Source organism: Wasmannia auropunctata, unplaced genomic scaffold (genome assembly GCF_000956235.1).
Source record: "Wasmannia auropunctata unplaced genomic scaffold, wasmannia.A_1.0 LD336026.1, whole genome shotgun sequence".
NCBI lineage: Eukaryota > Metazoa > Arthropoda > Insecta > Hymenoptera > Formicidae > Wasmannia > Wasmannia auropunctata.
In genome coordinates, this window is record NW_012026864.1 from 1,069,750 (window position 1) to 1,093,172 (window position 23,423).

Below are 23,423 nucleotides of genomic sequence, written 5' to 3' on the forward strand. Positions count from 1 at the left end.
CCCCAATTTGACTTTGAGACGGGGTCCCATTTCGTGCCTAAAGGGACGCCTTAGTGCCGTATATTTTTTTAAAAAGGAACCATATGTGCGGACGGAATCGCCATATGCTCCAAAAACTGATATTGAAGATACAGAATGGCGCATGTCTTCTACACGGCGAAGTTTTTGGTGGAACAGCATGCCCGATTGATACACCCCCCGGGGACGTATAAGTGCCAACTCGCTTGCATCCGCCGGCCCTGCATCCGCCTGCGTCCGCCTTCGTCCGGCGAGCGGAATAAACGAGCGGAAAGCGCAACGGGAGCAAACGAGATCGATCGTCCGCGAGGGGCGCGAAGCTTCGAACTTGGTTGCCTTGGTTCCTTTTTCACTCGGCGCAGCTCACGTCTATTCGTCTTGCCACCCCTGCAGATACGAGAAATCACACGTGTCTCTGCGGGAGCGCGTTGCCAGCCGCGCTGGCAAACGTCGAAGGTCCCCGGCGAAGGATTTTGACGGCGGCAGAGAGAAAGGCTGCAAGAGAGGTGAGGAAAAAAAAAAGACGGAGAGATGGAGAGAGACGGCTGCAGGTCTCTCAGGTAACGATTGGTTCGCTAAGTTCATGGGGTATTTTAATAAAGGAGCTTATTCATATCCCCTGCACAGCGCAAGCGCCGAAAAGCCACCTGTAGCCCCAGCCTCCAATCAATACATCACATACACACGGAGAGAGAGGCAATGTCGTGGAAACCTGCCTGCCTGCTTGCCTGCCTGCCTACTTGTCTGCCTATCTCCCTGCAAAATGGAAATTGGAATAGATGCGAGAGACAGAGAGAACGAGAGAGCGCTGGAGAGAAAGAGAGAGAGAGAGAGAGAGAGAGAGAGAGAGAAGGATGGAGAAAGGAAGTCGAGACCTACTCTCTGCCCGCGTCAGCCAGAAGTCGCCTGTTGCTGCTGCCGCTGATATTGTATGCAACTCCGGCCGTTTCCGACCGCTGCGTTCTGATTTTAGACGATTGCTCGCTTCGAGCGCACCGAGTATCCGCGGCCACAATCGATATCACTTTCGCTATGCGAGAGTTTTCGCTGGGTTAAATACGCAATTTCGCATGTTCAGAGCAGAGCGCAGCGCAACGGGTTTTTTTTTCCCGCCGTATTTCGCTGCGTAGAGAACACACAACGGTATGTTGCATCGCCGGATTAATCTCGGATTGTCCCGAACGATTTGTTTGTTACCAGCAAAACTACAATGACACTTAACCGATTTTTAAAAAGTATTCGAGTTATCACGTCTCTATTTCAAAAATGTCAGTGTTTTTTTAATAGTATTATATGTACATTTTATTTTTAATATTACAATATCGTGTGTGGGTTGCTGAATTCTTTTTTCTTCTTTTTTTTTTGCTCGAAAATCGAATTTATCTTGCGCTACAAGCAGCTTCTTTGCGCCGCTAGACTTCGTCTTTGTAGGCCGCAAAAGCGTCGGCCCTGCCCTCTTTTCTTACACCTAAGCGCCGCGAGCATGATTGCAGGCACTTCGTTGAGGCCACTTGTTACACGGTAAGAGGATCTTCGACCCTCGTTTCGCCGCGATGTTCCCGAAAGAAACTAGGTACATAAAATCGCTCTTCTTATACGGCGGCCGACCTAACGCCGACATTTTCACGGCCGCAAATACGAACTGCGGTACGTTATTTAACTTTACGACCCGGCGTCGGTCATCTCGATCGCGAGAACTTTGTTACGCTAATTACGCACGTCCCCGGCCAGTCTGTTCTCGCCATGCCTGACGCCCGTGTTTTGCGTCGTGCGATCGTAATTTTTCGCGATACCATCAAGGTTTATGCAAGATTTATCGGCGCGTTTTTAAATTCATTACGAATCGATCTAACCCGCGGCTAGCGATAGACAAATAATTGAACGTGAATACCCCGCGAAATACATGCAGGAACAAATTATAAATAATTCTACGCGTATAAAGATTGGGCACTTTAGAGAGATTTTGAGTCGGTGTATCAGAAAGGTTGGAATACAGCGAGCAATTTCTTTACGACTGTAACCGTGCCAAACATTGCAAAAGGTACGAACGTAAAAGAGAGAAATGGGAAATGATAAGACTTCTGTGAGATTCACGAGAACGTAAAAATATCGAGACAACCAGATTTTATGAATCCTCTAACGTGGGACAAACGTAACAGCGACAATGTGATTATGGCATTTCTAAAATCCAATATATGCAATATCGGAACAATATCGAGAAAGAGAGAGAGAGAGAGAGAAAATAAAAATAAAAGTATAAAAATAAAAATATTATACGTGCAAAACATTCATGAATATCTATCGAGCACAAATATTTAAAAGGACATGTGGAAATTGTTTAAATAAAATTGAAAACATGTTTTGAAACTTTCTCTCTTTTTTTATTTCTGATTTTATTTTATCATTTTTATTATTATTATATTACGAACGACGCGTGCGCGCTTTTAGGAATTAACGATTAGTGTGTACAAAAGAATTTTTAAGATAAAAGAAAAGTAAGACGAGCGAAAGTTTCTTTCTGCATCTCTCCTCTTACCGATCATCAAACTAAAATTTACAAACGGAGACAAAGACGGGGACGCAAAAACTTGCAAAAGAAATGCTTGTAATAGCATAGAATCTGAAAGATAACTTTTCTGTGCAGGAACGAAATTTTATCAGAAAACGTAAAGATCTGACTGTCGTGAAAGAAAAAGTATTCATAAGAATGACTTAATTGTAATTCTTTTATTTAGTTTTCTTTTAATGTGATAAGTAATAAGGAAGTTAATAAAATTCCGTATGGAACAAAATGGGTTTTATATTACGTCTTACGTAGATACTAAAAGTGAAACACGAACGATTTATAAATTTTTACGTTTAAGTTTAAAGAACGTAATTCATCAAATGTAAATGAGAGAGATAGAGAAAGATACATTTATTTTTAAAATAATCAGATATTCTTGCAGAACATTTTTGAAATTTTAATACATATAATTTGCCGGAGTTATTCTTATACATGATGGAACATGAAGTAACACTTTTAACGTAAGGCGTGCGAAAGTCTTGTTACTACGACGATGAAACTTGCCTCTCGACTCGCAATTTCTCTCTCGTATCCCCATCTTTTTCCTCTTGATTGTAGCGTTTGCGACTTCTCTTGTGCTCGGACCTATAATAGAAATATCGAACGACCTGCTGCGAAGGACTGACAGAATGAGTGATCGACATAGTGGACTCTCATCGAGCAGAGAAAGAATCAACCCAAAGTACTGGCCATATGTCAGAACGCCCGAGGATCCCTCGAGAGAGAGAGAGAGAGAGAAAGAGAGGTTTTACGCTCTTGGTTTCCATTTAATTATTGAACCACCCTTTTTGTTCTTTATTCACGCGCTGCAAACTCTTGTGTATTTTTTTAAAGGATACACGTGCTTGAGCCATCATTACAAAAAGTGACTATCGCGTCACAAAAGATGAAGAGATATATCAATAGAGTGAAACTTTTTTATTTAAATAAAAAAGTAAAGAAATTACACGACATGGAGTAGTTTTGTTTATTTATATTTGACCAACAAAAAATTATGATTATGTACAATCTCTATTTAACATGGTCCTTTCCTTTTGACATTTAATTTCGGCTATGTGTAAGTAATAATAGGAGCATCGGAAAGATTTGGGCGAAGCGAAGTGACAGAGTGAACGATCGTTGGTACAGCAAGGCGGAAACAAAAATCTGCGGGAAAACTCTTTTTGCCAACGCGCGGCGATACTTGATACACACGGTTTTTTTTATTTTTTCATGACTGACGAAAATATTTCGCGAGAGAAAAGCGCGGAAAAAGCAGACGCGAGGCTGGAAAAACAATAAAGAGATCGAAGAGATTGTATGTAGATTGTAATTTTATTGCCATATTCTTCTGTATATATATATATATATATATATATATATATATATATATCAGTCGCATAAGTTAATATAGTACTGCACATCGGACGCGTTTCGATGATACCTTCAATATAAATTTTTTTCATCCCGAGTACACTTTTTTTACGAACATATTTTTTTCTGGCTGATTCGAGCACGCGGAAAATAACTCTTGTTATTGCGATACTCGATAGCCATAGTAACATTAAACAACAGGATGCCCAATTGAAAACGATATACAATTTACTTTTTTTCCCCCCAAAATTCACGCTTGATAGCCTTCCGTGCGAGCGAAAATCGTCAGACTATCGCGATAATTGTGAAGAACGCTAGAACCGTACAAGGAGCGAACTCGAACGAATTACTCGCATTAACACAAAAAATATCCCCGTGAAAAAAAATATCCCGTGTGTCGGAGCCGATCGGGGAGGGCAGTTTCCCACAGCAGCGATCGTTTCGTTTGTTGCGTTTCCCAAGCGCTTCGCGCCGTCATCAAAATCACGCAAACGTGCCTCCAATATTTAACATCGAGTATATGAGTTATAGCTTTCGACGATTCGCGCAAACGATATTGCACACGCACGTCGCAATTAATAAGCGCGTGGTTACACACTTCTATCTAGTAATTGGTAGCATCAGTTTGCGCGCTTAGAGTCCTGGAATTAATTTATCATTCGGTAGCAATGCAACGATATTGAAGTGCTGTCGACTCGTCGGCGATTATAATTTGCGCGGGGATTTGCGGGCGAAATGCGGAAACGCCGCGGCGAAAAACAAACGAGAAACGCTGCGGGCGCGGAGAATGCAATAATGGTGGAACAGTGAAAGAGATTCAAATTTGACATTTGTATTCAGCCTCTTGTCCAACTATATTACTTACATTACATTGCAAAATATCAGATTTAGAAAAATGTCGTTACACAACGTAACATTAAATAAGTATAGTTGAATTGAAATGTAGCTATTATAGCAAATATAGATTTTTTTGTATTACATGTATAGAAAATTCCGCGATACTATAAATCACTGCAAATAGCAGCAAATATTTGATGTGCAGCAAGGAGCAGATTAGTCCGAGAAAATAAGCGTCCAAGTTATTAAAACTTATTTTTTTTTTATTGCTTTTGAATTCTTTGCAAGTTGACGGTAAATTTTGTTACTTCTCGATTCAGGGTCATTCTCGAAATACTCGAGAATAAAATACGTGGATCAAATCGATTTCGCCGTATGATGGAGCGCGGCGGCTGGATGCATAAAGTCGCGAGAGATGCATCATCTCGACCGGGATTCAATTTCGCATTGTATATAAAGCCGCTTTCTGCCCGCGAAGATGCTCCACGTCGAGGAGGAGCATCGCTAACTACGTTAATATCGGTTTCCAGCGGCAATTGAGCGAGCTTCGCCGCTGCACACTGCCACTCGATGACGAGGGAAGGGTCCACATCTAAATATAACGTTCCAGGGCTCGCGGGCTATCGAGGCAATCCTGGATAATATCGATCTTGGGAACACGCGCTGGCGACGCATGGTACTTGCGAACAATACCTGTCGCGAGTAGATATCTACGGTAGGATAGACCGCTTTCGGTTGATAACGACGATAACGACTCTTCGCAGCAGCGATCGAAGATTCACTCGATCGCGTTACAGCTGACTTCCCGGTAGATGCCGGCGAAAGTTAAAACCGCGTCATTCACTGAATTAAAAAGCATATAATATGCATATCAAAATATTTTAAAAAGATGAAAGAGTATATATAAAAATTTTCTATTATAGAAAAACGATATATATAATAAAAATACGATGAGAAAGATTTGATATTTAAGAATATATTTATGTTAATATAATCATAAATTCAATCTTTTACAATATGTGCGTTAACAATATACATCCTTGGCTCTACAATCTTACATATCCTTTTTTTTTAACTAAAATTTTGTGATGGATTATTATTCATATTTGCATTACTTCTTTTTCTTATTTTGGTCACGATTCCTCACATAATGAATTTCTCATGTAATGCAAACTCTCGTAACAGAAAGAAGTAACTGATAATAATAATTTACAAGAATTAATTTACTTTTTTTTGGTTTGTTTAAAATATTAAAACATTTTTATAGGTTGAAAAAATATAATAAAACTTATAAATATTACAATTAAAGTTGCTACCGTCTGTTGTTATTATTTACCGATAGCAGAGAACTTTCTATTTTTTTCTGATGATAATTTTCGATTATTTTATAATCCCTTTATTTTTATAACTAAAGTTTCTAAGTTCTTAATATAACAAAGAGCAAGAGTAAACTTTTACACAATTTATATAAAAATTAATGAAATAAATTTTGTTATATCATTTTGTTTTTTTATTATTATAACAGATTAGTCTCATTAAAATTTTATCAAATTATAATAAATTAAAATTAGATGCCAAAACACTTTGTGGTATTATAATAATACAACGTATCATTGACATTAAATTAAATTTAACAAAACTTTATTTTTATTACATTTGTTACAGCAATCTTGCTGTTATAAAACGTGGATTTAACGCTGTAAGATGTCACTACCGGTGTTCGCAATTCGTCCACTTGTTAAACGAAAGCGATTGTTGAATTCGCATTCATTCCGAGTCTGATATTGCCGGCAATAAGTTCTACGTACGTCTGAGCGCGAGGATATGTTTACGGTGAGCTCGTCGCCCGTAAATTTCACCCCACAAAGCTCCCGGTCGATAGAGCGAGAACGGCGAGCGAAAGCTCTTTTGTACGAGCTTAAGTAATTGAAAGCGTTGTCCGTAATTGGAAATGCCACCCCTCTGGTCAGCCTAACGCGACGCTCGCTCATTTTCTCACCGTGCGGGAAAATCGTTACAGCTCCCCGTGGGGCATCGCGACATGCACGATGCATTAACGATGAACCGTGTACACAAAATTAAGATGCGACCGGAGGCTCGCGAGACTCCCGAGGGCTGCGTGAGGTGAATTTACTTTAATTGGAAAAACGATGGATTCGAAATAAAAAGCGCAAGTAAAACATTCTTATTTACTGCGGCGCTTTCAACGTGTAGGTATTTTACGAGAAACGTAAATCAAACGTCGCTGCATTTCACTGAAGTAAACAACTTTAAGAAAGCGAATCAAACTTCTGCGATATTTCTTTATTAATTTTGTTCTGCATAACGATCGATTATAAACTTTTAAAATTGGTTTTAACGATTTTTCTGAAGACAAAGTAAATAATTGTCGACACTAAAGTTTTTCACCAGATTTCGATTCCGTAATATAGAACACTGCGAAATTATAGTATATACCTATATATAATTTATCTCTAAGTTTTAATTAAAAATTTTTATGATTTAATAATCTAACATCAATATTTCAGACAATTTTAAATATTTTTAAAGAATATGAATTTTAGAGGGTAACATTAACATTTATTACATTGGATACTAACAGATAAGTTAATTTTGACGAGAACATGTTTTCGTCAAAAGAGGCACTTTAAAATTAATTTTAAGGTCGAATAACATTAAAATGAAAGATTTATTGATTTGTGCTAAAATACTTTCTTCTGACGTGTTTCTTGTAAAAAAATAATCGGCGCGATGTATCAAAATACCGTGTCATAATTTAGCAATGGCGCGATGGTGAATAACCGCAGTTTGCTGACGCGCGCGATATCATTTAACACGACGCGACGCGACGACAGAAGAAAAAGAAACAAAGAGCCGAAAATATTTATAAGAATCCACCGTTTTCTAGCAAAATTACGCACGTAAGTCTGTGACTTTTAAAAAATTACCTGACATAATTATGTTTATTCTCGGTACTTTACTTGATTCATGAACGCAGAGAGAAGTCATGAAACCGAACGATATATGAGTCACAATGCATGAGAAATTGGAGACTCTGTCAGCGCTTTCGAGGTACGTATTTGCATAGATAACTCTAATCTCAATTGCGCTAAAACTTAAGACTGCTTGTAAGCAGAATTATGTAGGTACCAACAACTTGCAATGTGAGCTACACCACTGCAAGAAGTAAAAAGCGTTTATTTATTTTGAGTAATTAAAATTTAAATAAAGCTTTTGACTATTAAAATATTTTGAGGTTCGAAAGTGATAATTATTTATAATTAGATACAATTATTTTTACTCTGGAGAGACTATCTTTCACGTCAGCATGTCCATTTCTCTTTCCACATTTTAGTCTATTCCTAGATGAAAACAACCGCTTCCTCGCGTCGTCATTATTCTTCGCTTTGTCTCATTTCAACTGGCACCACTCCACGGAGACGTTAGAGATGCGAAAACGTCACTCTAGCATGCACATGACGATTTGCTTGTGCAACCGATGTGGCGTACTGCACACGCGTGTGTCTCTACGTGCGAACGAAATTAAAAATACATTGTCACCGTCACGATCTGCCGTTCGGATAAGAGAACGCGTGTCGGATTCTTCCGACTTTTTTTCTGCCATCACCTGCGTAAACGCAGCCTTGAGAACGTTAACAGGAGTGTATAAAATGAAGAGCATTCCGTTGAAAATCATGTTGTAACATTAGCGCTTTAAAGTGATCCATCGAACTGAAATTATCAGTTATTTGTAATATTCACCAATAATCGTTTATAAAAACTTTTGACAGGTGCAACAATTTAGTTTAATTACGTTTTTCTTTTAATTCAATTGGAACAGTGCAATTAACATTGGAAATAACGCAGGAGATATTATTGAATAGACCACGTTTCATTATCAATGTTGCTTAAGTTGTTTCGCCTCAACTATCACATTATCGAGAGAAATGAGGAAATAAAAAGTGATGCTACGACGAGTACCGAAGCGCAAACTGAAGCTTAAGTAATCAAAGAAATCACGATGAGGAAACGTTGCATTGAGTGTACAAATTTCTAATTACATTACGGCGTTACGTTTGAATATCGAGCGGGGCCACGGGTCGAGAAACCTTTGCGCACACAATGTGCCGGCGAAGAACAAAAAGGTTTCGCCTCAGTCACCCCGGCTCCCGTACGTACAATCCCCTTAATAGAGGCTCGCGAGCGGATCGAACGTCGTGCATGTCGGAGGTTCTCGAGATCGCATCTGCGTTCGCGAAGGCGCCCTCACGTGATATCGCTGTAATGTCATACATCGCGCAGCGTGATACGTACCGACCCGTTATGCCGATCGAACGTATCTAATATTCGCATGCTTTCGGCATGCTTTCGATCGGATTTCGCGAGACGAAGACTCTGCGCACTTGCACGAATCCTCTGTGTACTCTGCTGTCACCCGAGCCAACATTTTCAGCGTTAGGGACGTGATATTGTGATATTATTTTAGCACAAAGAACGTGTTCCCACGTTTATGAGCATCGTAGATGTAACATGAGCATCATTAAATTAAACGCTAAATGGATTTACAGAGAAAGAGAGAGAGAAAGAAAGGAGAGTTATATTTTTTGATGGTACAGTAATTGACATTTTCCGTAGATCTTTTTTAGTAGACGCCATTCCGTACGTCTCTCGCGGGACTAAAAAGGAAGAAAGCGAAAGTTACGAAGATGCATTCGTTTCCTCGGGGATCCATAATTCCGCGCTGCATTGTTGGCACATAAATAAGGAGCGAAACAAATAGGTAAAGTTACATGTAATATGCGCGCGTGTACAGTACAGGGGTATACCCCAGTTTCCGCGAACTTCCTTCTATACGCGGATTCTTGGAGCAAATTGAAGTTGATTTGTTTCTTAACAAAAATAGGCCACCGATAGCTATCGAATTATGGACGATGGAAAATTTAAAGGGCTTCAGAGAAAATGCCAGCACAGATAACAAAAACTTTATTCTCGATATTTAGCTTCGAATCAATCTTGCAAGTGTATTTGAATTTCGTTCGCCTGCTTAGAAAGGTATTTGAAACACGCCGTTACGGAATTGTACAACGTTCGATAGATTCTTGGTTATGTAAAAAAAAAATGGAAACTCTGAAATTGGTCGAAATATTTGAAGGTAAACGCACGACTGATTTTTATATGTTCCTTTTTATTATATTAACGAAATTAATATAATATTAAAGAAGTAAAATCCCATTTCTTAAAATCAATTCCTGGCTACGGCCCTGCTACACATATCTCGCACTTGCGTAAATAGTTATTTATATGTTCTAGTTTTCTAAACTGTTAATTATATATTCGACACTGTCTAAAAATGTATCTGAGATAATCGGAAGGATTAACATGATCTAAAAAAACAAAAAAGAAATTGTTTAACAATTTACGTCTCTTTCGATTTTGTATTCGACGGTCTACATAAATATGCCATATGGCTTGCAGTCTAGAAATAAAAGTGGAAAAATTTGCTTAATATAATCGTGTTGCCTAGCGATTATTACGAGCGATATAGCATACTTATTAGTCATTGAAAAAAAAAAAAATACGAGTAATAAACACATTCTCATATCCATTTTTGGCGCAAAAATTTTTCTTTAAATTATATAATACGCAAACAGCAGCAGCTACCTCTAATTTTGTGAGAAATATCTGAAGTTAAATTCATTACGCCACGACAGGTACTAAGATTAAAGAACATACAACGTTCGCATGACCGTTGCGCAAATTAAAATTAAGAACGGTTTGCTTTTTCAACATTTCTAAAAGTACATGTGCGTCTATTATTAACTCCTTTTATATATCCTTTGTTGCTGCACGTGGTGCGGTTTTCCTTCTTTTTTTTTCGTTGACATAACGATTAGTATCACGTGCGTCTTGGCAGATCGATAACGGTGTGAGGAAATAAAAAGCTCGAATGCCCCTTTATCAGTTAACTAATGTGTAATAATTCGTCAAGAAAAGGCACGTGTGTTGTAATTCCGCGAAGCGTAAAAAGCGATAAAAAAAAAGAACCGCGTGCAGACTGCAGACCCCTTTTTCCTCGCGAATGTTTCTACGACAAACACGCGCTTTTCGCGAGGTTTTCGTGTGCCGAACATTCGTAATTACATTTGCTTAAGATCCAATCGGATAAAGAAGAAGGATTTCACGATGGACGGCGAGACGACCTTTCTTTCTTGAAGATCGGCAAACGCGATTATTCGAGATTAAAAGGCGTTATATATCAATAATGTATAATTCGATGTTGTGGAGTTGAGAAATTTTTATCCAAAAAATTGTCAAAAGACTCGAAATATTTTAACTAACACGCCGATATTTACTATATTTTAACAATAGAAAAAGTTTCATTCATATATAAATTTGAAATCACGCACAATTAAGTAACAGCGTTGTATTGCGGATAGAATATTACGATATTATTAACAATTTATTACAATTACGAACGTGAGTGCTCGATTAGCGGCACATTAATGTCAAGTCGCTGGACTGGCTAAAACAACGATTCACGCCGCGGATTTGCATAATCGTCACCCGGAATCATCGCGACGTAACGCGATTAAGCTTGACGCGAGTCGGCGAATTAAAATCACACCGGCGTGTGTGTCATTGAAGCGGCGTGTCGAGTACGGACGTTCGCGCGTCTCGCGGTGGGTTTGCATTATTAACGAAGCTCCGATTAATCCACTCGGTGGTCTCAGAATCAGGATTTCAAAATCAAATCGATGACGAGTCGAAACACCAATATGCTTCTACAGTCAAGGGAAAAAAAGAACGTGTGCAAAATTTTTCTTTTCAGACAAATCTCTTTTAAGATGAATTTTCGACGCACTATATTTTTGTGTCCCTCTCTTCCGAGAGCGCGGGATCGCAACGTCGACTCGCCCGGAGAAGGTGGCTTCGGCCACGGATTTCGCCATTAGAGCGAGATGTTAATTACTTAGCGGTGCGCTTGATGTACCTCATCAATTAAAGCACACGGTTTTAACTCTCCGGCCTCTCCGGTACCACACATTATATTTTTATCATCAACATTACACGTTTTTTTTTATATCAGCTACATTTCGATACCTGAGAAAGATAGAGGCGTGAAAAGTGTCGACGAGCGCGCGCGCGCGCGCGAAGATTAACGACACGACCAAGTAAGTGTGTATATCTTCTCCTGAATTGACGCAATTGTGTCTCGCCGAGATCCGCATGATCGCTTTTATCTAAACCGTCTAACCGACCGCGTCGGCCGATTTAATTTCGAAGCTATGATAAATTTAGATAAAACGGCCGGCTAAATCGTGAATCTCGACGGCGGAGTGAGAGAGGCGCGTGCAGCGCGTACGAGAGCGCGTTTTCGCGATGGCATTTCGCGAGGAGAGATATCTCTTTTCCTCTGTCATTCGCTCTCGCTCTCACTTTATCTCTCTCTCGTTCGACCGTATTGGGTGTCGTAGGAATTTTCGAGAGCTGAGGTGACGGCGGTGGCGGTGGCGGTGGCGGTGGCGGTGGCGGCGGCGGCGGCGGCGGCGGTGGCGGTGGCGGTGACGGTAGCGCGCGGCGGCGGCGGCGGCGGCGATGCTTCTTACGTCGGCGCGATAAAGCGCGCTTCAAAAGAGGAGGCCGAGGAGTCTGGTGGGGTCCGGGATTGACGTCATTCGATGACGTCAAGCAGGACCGTACAGAAAGCTCGTGGGCGCCATGCATATATCGAGCTGCTTTCTCGAAAGTTAGTTTCTCTCGTTATTTCTCTTCAAGAGTTATTCTATTAAAATACATGAAATATCTTTATGTGACGTAGGAATCTAATACATCGAAATAACGTCGTGTCGACTTTTTCTTTTAGACTGTCACTTTTCTAGCTCCTTTGAAAGATCAAAACAATATTTTTAAGCGAAATCTTTTTAATTACAAGGAGAAATTCAAAACTTGTATGTCTTCTTTCGATATAATTATCTCTTGATGTATTTCTCCGGAGGATAATTCCGATATGTCGAAAGCGATACATATATGCGCTTATGTAAGTATTAAATGTATGCATGCTCTTCGTACGGACCTTAGAAAATTAAGGATGCGCTGCTGTCGTAGACAGAAAATTATAAGTCCACTGAAAAAAACGGGCAGTGTGTGGTGGCCGGGTCAATGCCGCGCCAATTAATCCAACATAGTATCGTTTGATGAAAATTAGTGCTTGCAATTGCATCGGTTTGATACGTCAACGTTATTTCTTGACGTATTCCGCTTTCCAGTTCCAGTTCAGTCATTCCGCCGTTACTTTCGTGTGATTTACGCGACGGAAGCGAGGAACAGGAGTTTCGGTGGACCGCCCCGCTCGTTTCGCGCTTTGTCCCTGGGCACATTTGCGAGGATCTGCCTGTTTAGAGAAGCTTCGCTTCGCCAGGTTCAGACTTTTTCCGCGGCAAGCCGCGTTCGGGTAATTGAACATTATGATCGCCGTCACTCGAGGCCGGCTGGTTATTTATTCGACGAACGCGGGATGTTTATGCCCGCAGCGAGATGCTTAACTCGCGACGCGCGAGCGAATCGCGCGCGTCGTCGGTCCACGCGGTGGCAACGTGCGACGAAAATCGTAATCGCCCGTCCGAGTGTTTGTAATGCGATAATGCCGTCGGCACGGCACGATGCCGGTGTTCTCCGCGGCTCTGTCGTCCCAGGCGATGATTCACGAAATTATTGCCACGACTTTACGATGACCGCGCGTTTCCCCGCGGGCGGAAATAGCCCGCGATGTGCGCGAGTGAATTTCGTTTGTTATTTTGCGAATGGGACAGTTCTAAAATCGTATGATTAAGGGTGTGACGTAACGCGTGGATTGAAAAGCTGGAGACAGAGAGAGAAGAGAGAAAGAGGGGGGGGGGAGGGGAGTCAGCTATTTCGATGAAAGCAGAAGCTATATATAACATCATGTCATTTAGTATTAAACAGTTATTTTCTACAGATTAAAATATAAATTGAAATTAAAAGATTTAATAAAAAAGAAAATTCAGATAAAAAGTGAATTTAAGTTGATATTAACATAAACGTGATATAATGATGATAAATATCTTGCTTTTAAAATGCGAAGAATAATTAAACTGTAAATTAAACTTTCTTTTCTTTTCACATATCTGATTTCTTAATCATCGATAATCATTTCATGTTTCATATACTTTAATATTTCGATATTTTGAGAATTAAAAATATAATTTTTATTCTCAACTATATTTTTTTTTCCTTTTATTTCTGTCATCCCGAGAGATTGTAAAAGATTTTTAATTTTTTGAAGCAAAAATCGAAATTTCCCAATAATTATACTACTTTTTAATAATTATACTTTTATTGAGACAATATATTTTCGATAACTTAATGTATATAGTTTCCAGACAAAAAATTGATAAAAATGTAAAAAATGTAAAAGTTGTACATAAATCAAAATAAGTGTATGTGTCAAAATGAAAATAAAGGTAATGAAATGTGTTATACATCGAAATACGGAAGCCGTCATACGCCGCGCACGAGTGCATGCTAAAGGTTGAAGAGAATGCGAGCCGGTTAAATTAAAAATATAATAGCGACCTCGATGTGCCATATATTCAGTCGAAATTATCCTAAAAAAACACATAATAACGTGCGGCGAATAGAAAGCGAGCGCGCGCGTTCACGGTCGCGATTATTATATAATAATAAGTTGTTTACTTGTGGCGGGGCGTGCACATTAAATCGGATTAGAGATTAGGAGAGCGCTCGATCATGGAGACCGGCAACTACAGTTGCGCATTAATTAACTTGTAGCAAGTGCCTTGCATTAATTAACTTGCAGTTGCTCGCAGCCTGAAAGAACAACCCTGCTTATCGTAAGAAACCGCGGATGGCTAAAAAAAAATGGGACATTCTCGAAAAGACGAAGAATTGCTCGTGAACGTATGCAAATATTACAACAACTGAAAGACACTTCGGACGCATTTTGCAATAGTTTCATAAAAACGACTAGTAATATATACCTGTATCTTCTTTTACAATTATCACATTTGCAGTTATCTTCTAATGACAGACCTAAAGAGATGTTTTTTTCGTTTTTTAAAAGGCTCGTAAAAATTGGCCTATTTATTAGCAGTTTGCTATTAGGAATCTCTTATCGACTCTTATCTCGGTTACTTATATATGCATCATATGTGTATTACTTATATATTTATTACATACTATCGCAAAGAATTGACTCAATTCTCGCTTTAACTCGACGACATTTAATTATGCTAGAAATTTCATGCGCCCGTCGCACGAACGTCACGCGGCGTTTCCGCGATCTCTATCTGATTTTCCGTCAATGGGTTTTCGGTGTATGCTATCTGCGCTCCGCCGTACTTCGGTAGTTTTCACATCGTGACGCACTCCGGACGCATTTACGCAAAAGACACGTCGATACCGAGACGTCCAATGACGCCCGTCACGGTCGGTGAAATTGAGATTACCCGCCATCGGATGGAATTACAAAATACACCGTTAAGTTGACTGCATATTTTACATGACTGGAGTCTCTCTCGACTCGTCTCGGCATACGAAATCGCGATGCAAGGTTGCGTTCGGTTTGGCGCTTACAGCGCTTATAAGCATCATTTGTCCTTGATTAACATTTGATAAAACAACAAGGATGAAATGTTGTTGTCAGCGCTGTTGTAAGCACCAAAGCGAACGCAGCCACAAAAGTCACATTCATGCGTCAGTTCATCTCACTCTGCATCTTTTTATATCTCCCATATATACTTAAAACGGGACATACATACAGAGTGTCTGAATCTTCTATCGTTAAAGATTCAGCCAAAGACTTTTCAGAGCAGAACGTCATTCGACTTGATACTTCGAGTGTGTGCGTCATGTAATGTCACGCGTAATTTATTCTTGTGAAAAAAAAATTCGGTTGCAGGAAGGTCTACCTTGAAATGACATTGCGACGAACGTAATGAGAAGTGGGTGACTATTCCTAGTACGGTAAATGCATGCATGCGTGCGTGCGCGGGCGCGAGAGCGCCCTCCTCTCCCGCTTGCGTAAGGCGAACGTAAATTGCACGCGCCGAAACGAAAATAGCGACGTATAATCGCGCCGCGATCTTAAGTTCAATATCAGCCGTTTAATACCCGCAGATAAGATCGTATTTTATGTGTGCGTCACTGATGCTGACATAATAGCGTGCTTTGGGTCACACAGTGCAAGAAAGTGCACACGATACATGATGCAGCTGCCGGAGCGACTAACGTTGCAATGAAAGAACTGATACACAGTGTGTGTGTGTGTCGAACGATCGAAAATTCCCGTCGCTGTTCGGAAAGTGAGAGATCTCGTCTGCAAAAATTTGTCGCGTCGGCAGGGATTGAAAATCAGCGCGAAGACGCTCGCAATATCGAGAGCGTCTCGCGAGCACTGGCACAGTAATTAATATCTCATCGTGTAAATATTGACTGCAGCAACGGCGGTTTACTTTATCACGTCGCATCACAGTTTTACGATTGGCGTAACTACTTCCTGCGTTTGCTATTTTGTCCCCGTCGTGACGTCAAATGGACTCGTAAAGAAAAAGAAAAAAAAATTATAAGCCGTGCTCTCCGAGCTCTTTTTACTGTTACCTCACTACCGGTCTCTTCGTATGTATGTAATTACTGTTATTCACATGTGGCACTAACTGTCTTTTGACATACGGTATTGCGTATTGGAATTTATCTCGTCGGTCAAAAGCACGTTTTTTCGTTCTCGTTTCGGAGGCTGGAAGCTGATAGCTGTCGCGTCTCTATGCATGAATAGTAGTTCAATTCCGCGGCGAACAAAGGCGGTTTGTCAGACGGGCTCATTATTGGACGGCGCGATGAAAAAGAAACGGATAACCGCCGCGGTTCTCAATTGCATAATCGATGATGAAAGGCGGAACTGTTGAGCGCGGACGTTGAGCACGCGCGCGCGCTTTTGAACATACGCGCGGTGCCTTCTTTCTCCCCCTCGGATTTTACTCGGAGCGGGAATGTAATTCAAGCACCGAGCACAAGCAGCCAACGAAGTTGGTTGAGAGATTCTATTGAAATTCTTCGGCGTTCTTCCGTCCTGCTGCCGGCTCTTTTTCGTTTACATCAATTTCCCCTCACTTGCGGCTAAACATTTTTCGAACTTGCGACAACTTTCTCGATTCTATTACCGTGTACCGGCGCGAGTGTATAAGTATCGATGAGAAAAGTGTTGTAATTAAAAATCTGAATATTTCGTTTTTCATCGATTTCCCCTTTCTCGCGGCTGAATATTTTTTGAACTTCTGACAACTTCTCGACTCCACTATCGGATATCGACGAGAAGAGTGTTACTATAATTGAAAATATGAATAAGAAATTGACCGATACGTAACGTACATCTCACGTGTCAACTTTCCGTGTCGATGCTCTTCAGAACGTCCGGCAGAATCCAGTAGTAGGAGTCTCTCAGAGGAAATAGATATAAAAGTAGGACAAATTTTTCTCTCTCCTTTTCTCTCTCTCTCTCTCTTTCTTTTTCTCTCTATCTAACCTGCTTCACGCTGCTTCCGCGTGAAACTTCGCAGAGCATCAAAAATCGACGGATTCTCAGCCGCTACATCGTCGTTCTATTGATTTACCGAAGTCGCTCGCGTGCGAGCGCGAAATCAAGCCGAATCCGACCTACGACAAGCGGAGATGCGTAGGCGGTGCGGGACCCTCGAAGATGAACGAAAGAGAGGGAGAGAGGGAGAGAGGGAGATGAAAAGAGAGCTCGCGAGACTCAAGTCTCTCGCGTATGTCGACGAGTATTACGTTCGCTAGACTTGCTCGTCGCGAACGTCTCTTCCCGCGTGACGACAGTGACGACGACGACGACGACGACGACGACGACGACGAGGAAGCCGCTCTCTCTCCTTCCCGACCTTGCCTTGGCGGTGCTATCGATTCCATCCGACCATGAAGATTCCGAAGGATGTCCGCCCGGGATGGAAAGACTGTCTCGAGTGCGACCTACGACAAGAGAGAGAGTATGCGGTGTGCCGCCGCGGCGCGGCGTGGGTGCGTGAAGGATGAGTTCCCACGCGTAATAAGCACGCGATTAATATTCCCGGAATGTCCTTTGAATTCCGAATATATATTTGAATATATATCGGATCCCGTCGGCGAGTACCCGCCGTCACATCGGCGACACGTGTCGAAAGAGAAAATTATTTTCAGAAGCGGGAAAAATTCTTCCTCGTTCTCGTCACGCTATAAAATTGATTGGAAACAGCGTGTAGCGGATATTAATTACCATTTTATTCTCAGATTTAATGTAACACGTTTATATAGAATTATTAATCTTTTAATATATTTTTTCTTTCACGGCGCGTTTCTTCTACGATCGATTCGGAGATATCTCGCGACGTCAGACTTACTAAGCACTTGTCAATACCGTGGTTATTTGAGGTTTTGTATATTGAAAATATACAAGCATATTTGATTTTAAATAAAAGCAAATTTTCACGAATAAATTATATTATGTCACAAAATATTGGGGAACGAAGTCGCGGCCGTATAACACATTCGATGCATTTTAAAAACTCGATTATAGCTTACCGGGTGATATTATTAGCTTTCGGAAAAATTGCAACGTCGGCACGAATATTTATATACAAAGGGTAAAGTAATATATTATATTGTATTCAATAGAGAAATTCCATGCGTATAGAAGCTTTTGGAAGATAAATGGAGAACGCTTTGGCTTACAGAGTCGCCTTCCAAGAAAGGCGGGTCGACGGCTCCGTGCGGATCGCCGAAAATTATGCAGCGCATTTGCAAGTAAATAGAAATTTTCGAAATTCCGGGGAAAAAAATGTGTCTCGAAATACGGATTTGTTTCGCTAAACGGCGAGAAGGGTAAACTGGGGCGCAACTGAGATTCAACTAGGGGAGGGAACTTCTGGAATAACCGATCTCTGTGCGAAACTCCACCTGGAGGGATGTGTCGTCTGGAAATAGCGCTTTATTGCGTGTTTGTAAAAAAAAATCGCTACGACTCTCCATTTACGAGAAAGTAAAAATACGGGAGACCCACGGAGCAACTTTCCAACGCCGACGGCGCGCTAGAAGGCGTCCCCCCTGACGAAAACGCCCGCGATTGACGTCAATTTTTTAAAAAAAAAAGAGAGAAAAAAAAGAAGAAGAAATTGTGCGGAGACACCGATTAAAACCAGACGTGGTCGTCATCAATTATCCTCAATCTTCTTTGAATCGTTCCATTGAACTGGCCGATCGGTAGAAGGAGGATCCGAGGGCAGTCCGCGTCACAGCGCGCGTCTGTTCCTAAGCAATTATCTAGTGCAATTATTTCATTAACTGTTAAGGGGATTGAATAATGTGCTTTGGATAGAATTCGCTTGAGTTAAGATTAGCTGTTTTATTAATGAACTGAGTGAATTGCAAAAATTATTTATTCACATGATATTTCTTCACAGTTGCGTCGCTTCGTAATCCGGAACGTGGGTAAATCCTTAATACACACACACACACATTATCACACATTGATACGAGAGACAAAGTACTTTTGAGTTATTAGGATAAAAAATTGTAATTGATAGATGAATGGTTATTTTAAACGAGATAATTTTCGACGCATTAGCTTACGTTTGTAACAATTAAAGAAATAATTGCGCAATGTGATACGTGAACCGAGAACGAAGTACACGTGCGCAAATTCTGTTCGATTTCGTAGACAGTCGATGATCGCCGCACCAAACGTTCCGCCTCCGCGCTCGCTGTAATTTCAGCAATCCGTCGTTAAAACGGCGGAACGGCCCTTCCGCACGATCGCGTTACATTCGATTCGTAACCGAGGAGAGAACACCTGCGAAAATTCGACGAGGTAGACGCAAAATGTACCCCGTTAATATCGCGTATCACGAGAACGCGCCGTAAACGCCGTGGAAAGAGATCTCGGGCGCTAATACAGCCGTGTGTTAACCGGGACGTATCCAGGTAACGTTCGGCGCAACTATTTTCTGTACAAGATTTTAAATTATTTAGAATAATCTTACACAGAAAGTACGTTTAGTCGCTTGAAAACTCTCACGAACGTCTTTCCTGGAAAAATATTTGTCTTCTTTATTATTACAGATATGATGCAGACAGAGATCATAATAATTTAATAACTTAATTTAAATATTTTATAGCAATAATTTTACAGCTACGTATTTTGACAGATTTTTTTAAATTATTCAAAATAGTCTTGTAGAAAGTACGTTTAGTCGCTCGTGAAAATTTATGAATATCCTTCGTGGAAAGATATTTGTCTTTTTTATTATTAAATACAGTACAGACAAAGATTCTAATAATCTGAATAACTTTAATGTATGTTTCAATAATGATTTCATAACTGCATTTTTGACGGACTGTATTTTACACTCTCGAGAGGTGGGGAAAGTATAACAGATTGCATACGAAAGGCATCGATTTTCTGATTGTGACTCGGACGCGAGTCTGACTAATTCACGGCCGCATCTACTTAGCGCCGTGAGACGTACGTGTCGCATTAGTGACGTGCGAGGGACGGCAAGGAACAGTCTCGCGCGATCCATTGTTCCCCGAGCGTGTTAATTGTCATCCTTGAAGAAGCGTAACACGTACAGAATGGTCCTCGCGTTTCCTAAGAAGTGGCACACACCGTGCCGAAGGTATGTATTGTGGATAAATTCAAAGTCGACGATTCTTCGCGTTCTACGATCGCGGTGAGGTCCGTCCGGCGTGCGCGCGCGCACATGCACGCATGCACGCTCGTCGGCAAAAGTCCGTTGACGTCAATTAGCTCAAACAGAGGGAATCGTTCGCCGGCGCGATCGTCACGAATTGCCGAACTTCCACGAAACGGCTGAGTGAGACCGACGAAAAAAGGAGAGCCGTTCGTTTAATCCACGTGTACATATAAATCATAATTTCCCTCCGCTCCGCAAGTGCCCCCCGATTTGCTCGACCTTCACATTTCGCGTTGTGAATTTTTTTTCCTTTACCTATATACTCTCGCCCGGCGAATTAAATTAAACATGCATGCGAGAAATATCAATAATCGTAATAATCGCATTTGCGCGTGTCTCGATAAATATTCAAATGTATAAATGCTCAGATAAAAAGGCTGAACTGCCATAACCATCCGCGTCCACGCCTCTAGTCTCGCGCTTATAAATATTGATCCTCCTCGTGTAGAATACGACCCGAATGAATCTGATTAATCCGTTCCTGGTTCGAAGGTCGGACGAGAGAAACTTTAGCGCGGATACTTACTACGCGCGCTCTGCTCTCTCGGCCCGGCTTATACCTTCTTATATACGTTATACGTCCCTCGCCGGTGAAACCGTCGGTTATGAAAGGGAAAAATCGGCCGCGTACATATGATGCACGCGTTTATTGCAACGGCCGTCCGTCTCGCTCCGCCGAATGCGACGCTTCTCTGTATTCGCATTATCGCAACCTTCCATTTCGTTCTCCGGATTCGGACTCTGTCGACACAATGATGATCGTAATGCCGATCGAATCGTGCTGCCCGAAATACCCTCGTTCTATTCGATCCTATTGATACGGAAAGAAATAATGAATCGCCCCGCGGCCACATAAATCGCCGTTATTCTCAGCGCGTCGTCAATATGAATTTATTACGCTATCAATCCGCGCGAGCGTACGGCCCACGCGACTATAACGTGTGCAAAGAGAGTGTCCCAGTACCTTCGATTTTATTTTCGTTAGCGCGCGCGCGAGCTCCTCGTCGGTCAATCTATAGGGTCGATTCGTTTCGTGCCATCGAAAATCTTATGCCAGATAGATATGGCCGTGATCTAATGGCATCTAAAGAGATTTCGCTCGAGTGCTGGACAACTTGGAATATTTATATTCGCGCGGCTGTTACCTGTGTATCCGTCGACTGTATGTAAGTACGTATATTGCCGTCGAGAATGATTATCGCGTCGACTCTCACGTCATTCGTATATATGAACGACCACTCCATTTCATGAAAAATTTCCAGACGTTTCTCGTTATAATTAATTCTTTTTTTGATGTTATTAAAAAAATTAGATTAAATTTAGATTAAAATATTAAAAGAGTAATGTTAATTTTACGGCAAAAAGAACGGAGGGGAAAAAAATTCGAAAAACATGCTCCCCCGGAGTTTTTCATGATCAAACTGAGCGTCATTCGTATATGAATGACGTGGCAGTCGGTATGTTAAATAGGAGGAGACCGAAGTTCCAACTTGTATTTTAACGACCGTCTCTTTAACCGACTTGCGATCGATCTTTTATTAGTTCGTTTCGCGCGAAGTAAATACAGCCGTGAGTCGCAGTGAGATTTGAGAAAGCCGCTAAAAAATTGTAAGTGCAAACTCGACATACCTATTTCGTCTAAATTAGAATAATATAGAATAATACAAAAATAGGAGAAAAGCTCCAACTTGTAAACGTCGTCTCTTTAACTGACTTGCTGCAATCGATTTTTTTTTTAATCGTTCGTTTGCGCCAAGTAAACACGGCTAAATTGTAGAAAACCGCTGATAACTGAAAATTGGCGCAAATTGCACCTATAATTCGACATTTAGAATAATGTAAAGAAATTAGAGAGCCAGAGATTCCAGAATCTCTCTGACTTTCGCGTTTTAACCGACCGCTCGGGGTTTTGCTATCGATACCGCTGAGTAGCAACAGTAATCGTCGATCGTGCGAGGACCCCTTAAGAGGCAAGATAAATAAGAGGAGAGGAATCGCTCTCGCTCTCGAGAGCAAAACGACGAGGCCGAGAGCGGAGATTAGCAGTGCATACGGGAACATCGCGCGTCTCTCGGGCCGCTCGAGAAAGTCCAATCCTTCTTTCGCCTCGACGAAGAGCCGTATACGTTTCTCGTCGTCGCGAACCACCGCGGGGACTCGCCGAACGATTATAATATACGCACGAGCGATAATTCCTCGCCGATCCCCGGGTTGCAAGGTAAATCAACGCGCGGACACATTTCCGATATCTCGAGTTTTTGATCGTCGACGTTGATCCGACGAGGCGATCACAGCGGCACTCGCCGCGCTTATTATGCAATCTACTTTATGCAAAGTGTCCCCCGAATGGGCTTAGGTCATCGGAGAACGACGACATACGCCCTTGCCGTTATTACGCTATCTTTCTGCCCTACAGCACGGGAGCCCTGCACGGTGCCCGCGGCGTCGGCGGCGCGCACTCGGACCGACCGGATCAGCCGGTCACGTGCCGGCGCACGGCGTCGCTGCCTCGTCGTGCAACTGCATCGAGAAACGATTAACGATGAGACAGACACCGGGTACGTACGTGACGTCAATTGTCGAAGATAACGGGCGCGAGTGCTCGCGGTAGTAATCGGTAGTGGTGGGCGTCGGGTGCACCGACGTAGGTTACGTGGGAGCAGCGGGTGGGGGTGGTGAGGGCAGAGGGTGGCGGGGGAGAGAGGAAGAGGGGTGGGAGACGAGCGGAAGGGGGAGAGGGACAAGTCATCGGGATGGGGGCGAGAGGAGGGAAGGAGGGGGGGAGAGCGAAGCGAGGGTAGAGGGGAGGGAGAGGAGAACGAGAGAGAGAGAGAGAGAGAGAACTGAGTCGACAAGGCACACAGGGGATA

General features: G+C 41.7%; 1 protein-coding gene across 1 annotated transcript in view; it reads left to right on the forward strand.

The window, feature by feature from the left end:
• LOC105452691 (serine/threonine-protein kinase SIK1-like) overlaps nt 1-23,423 on the forward strand; it is a 122,499-nt gene that overhangs the window by 90,289 nt on the left and 8,787 nt on the right. The gene's annotated exons all lie outside the window — the stretch shown is intronic.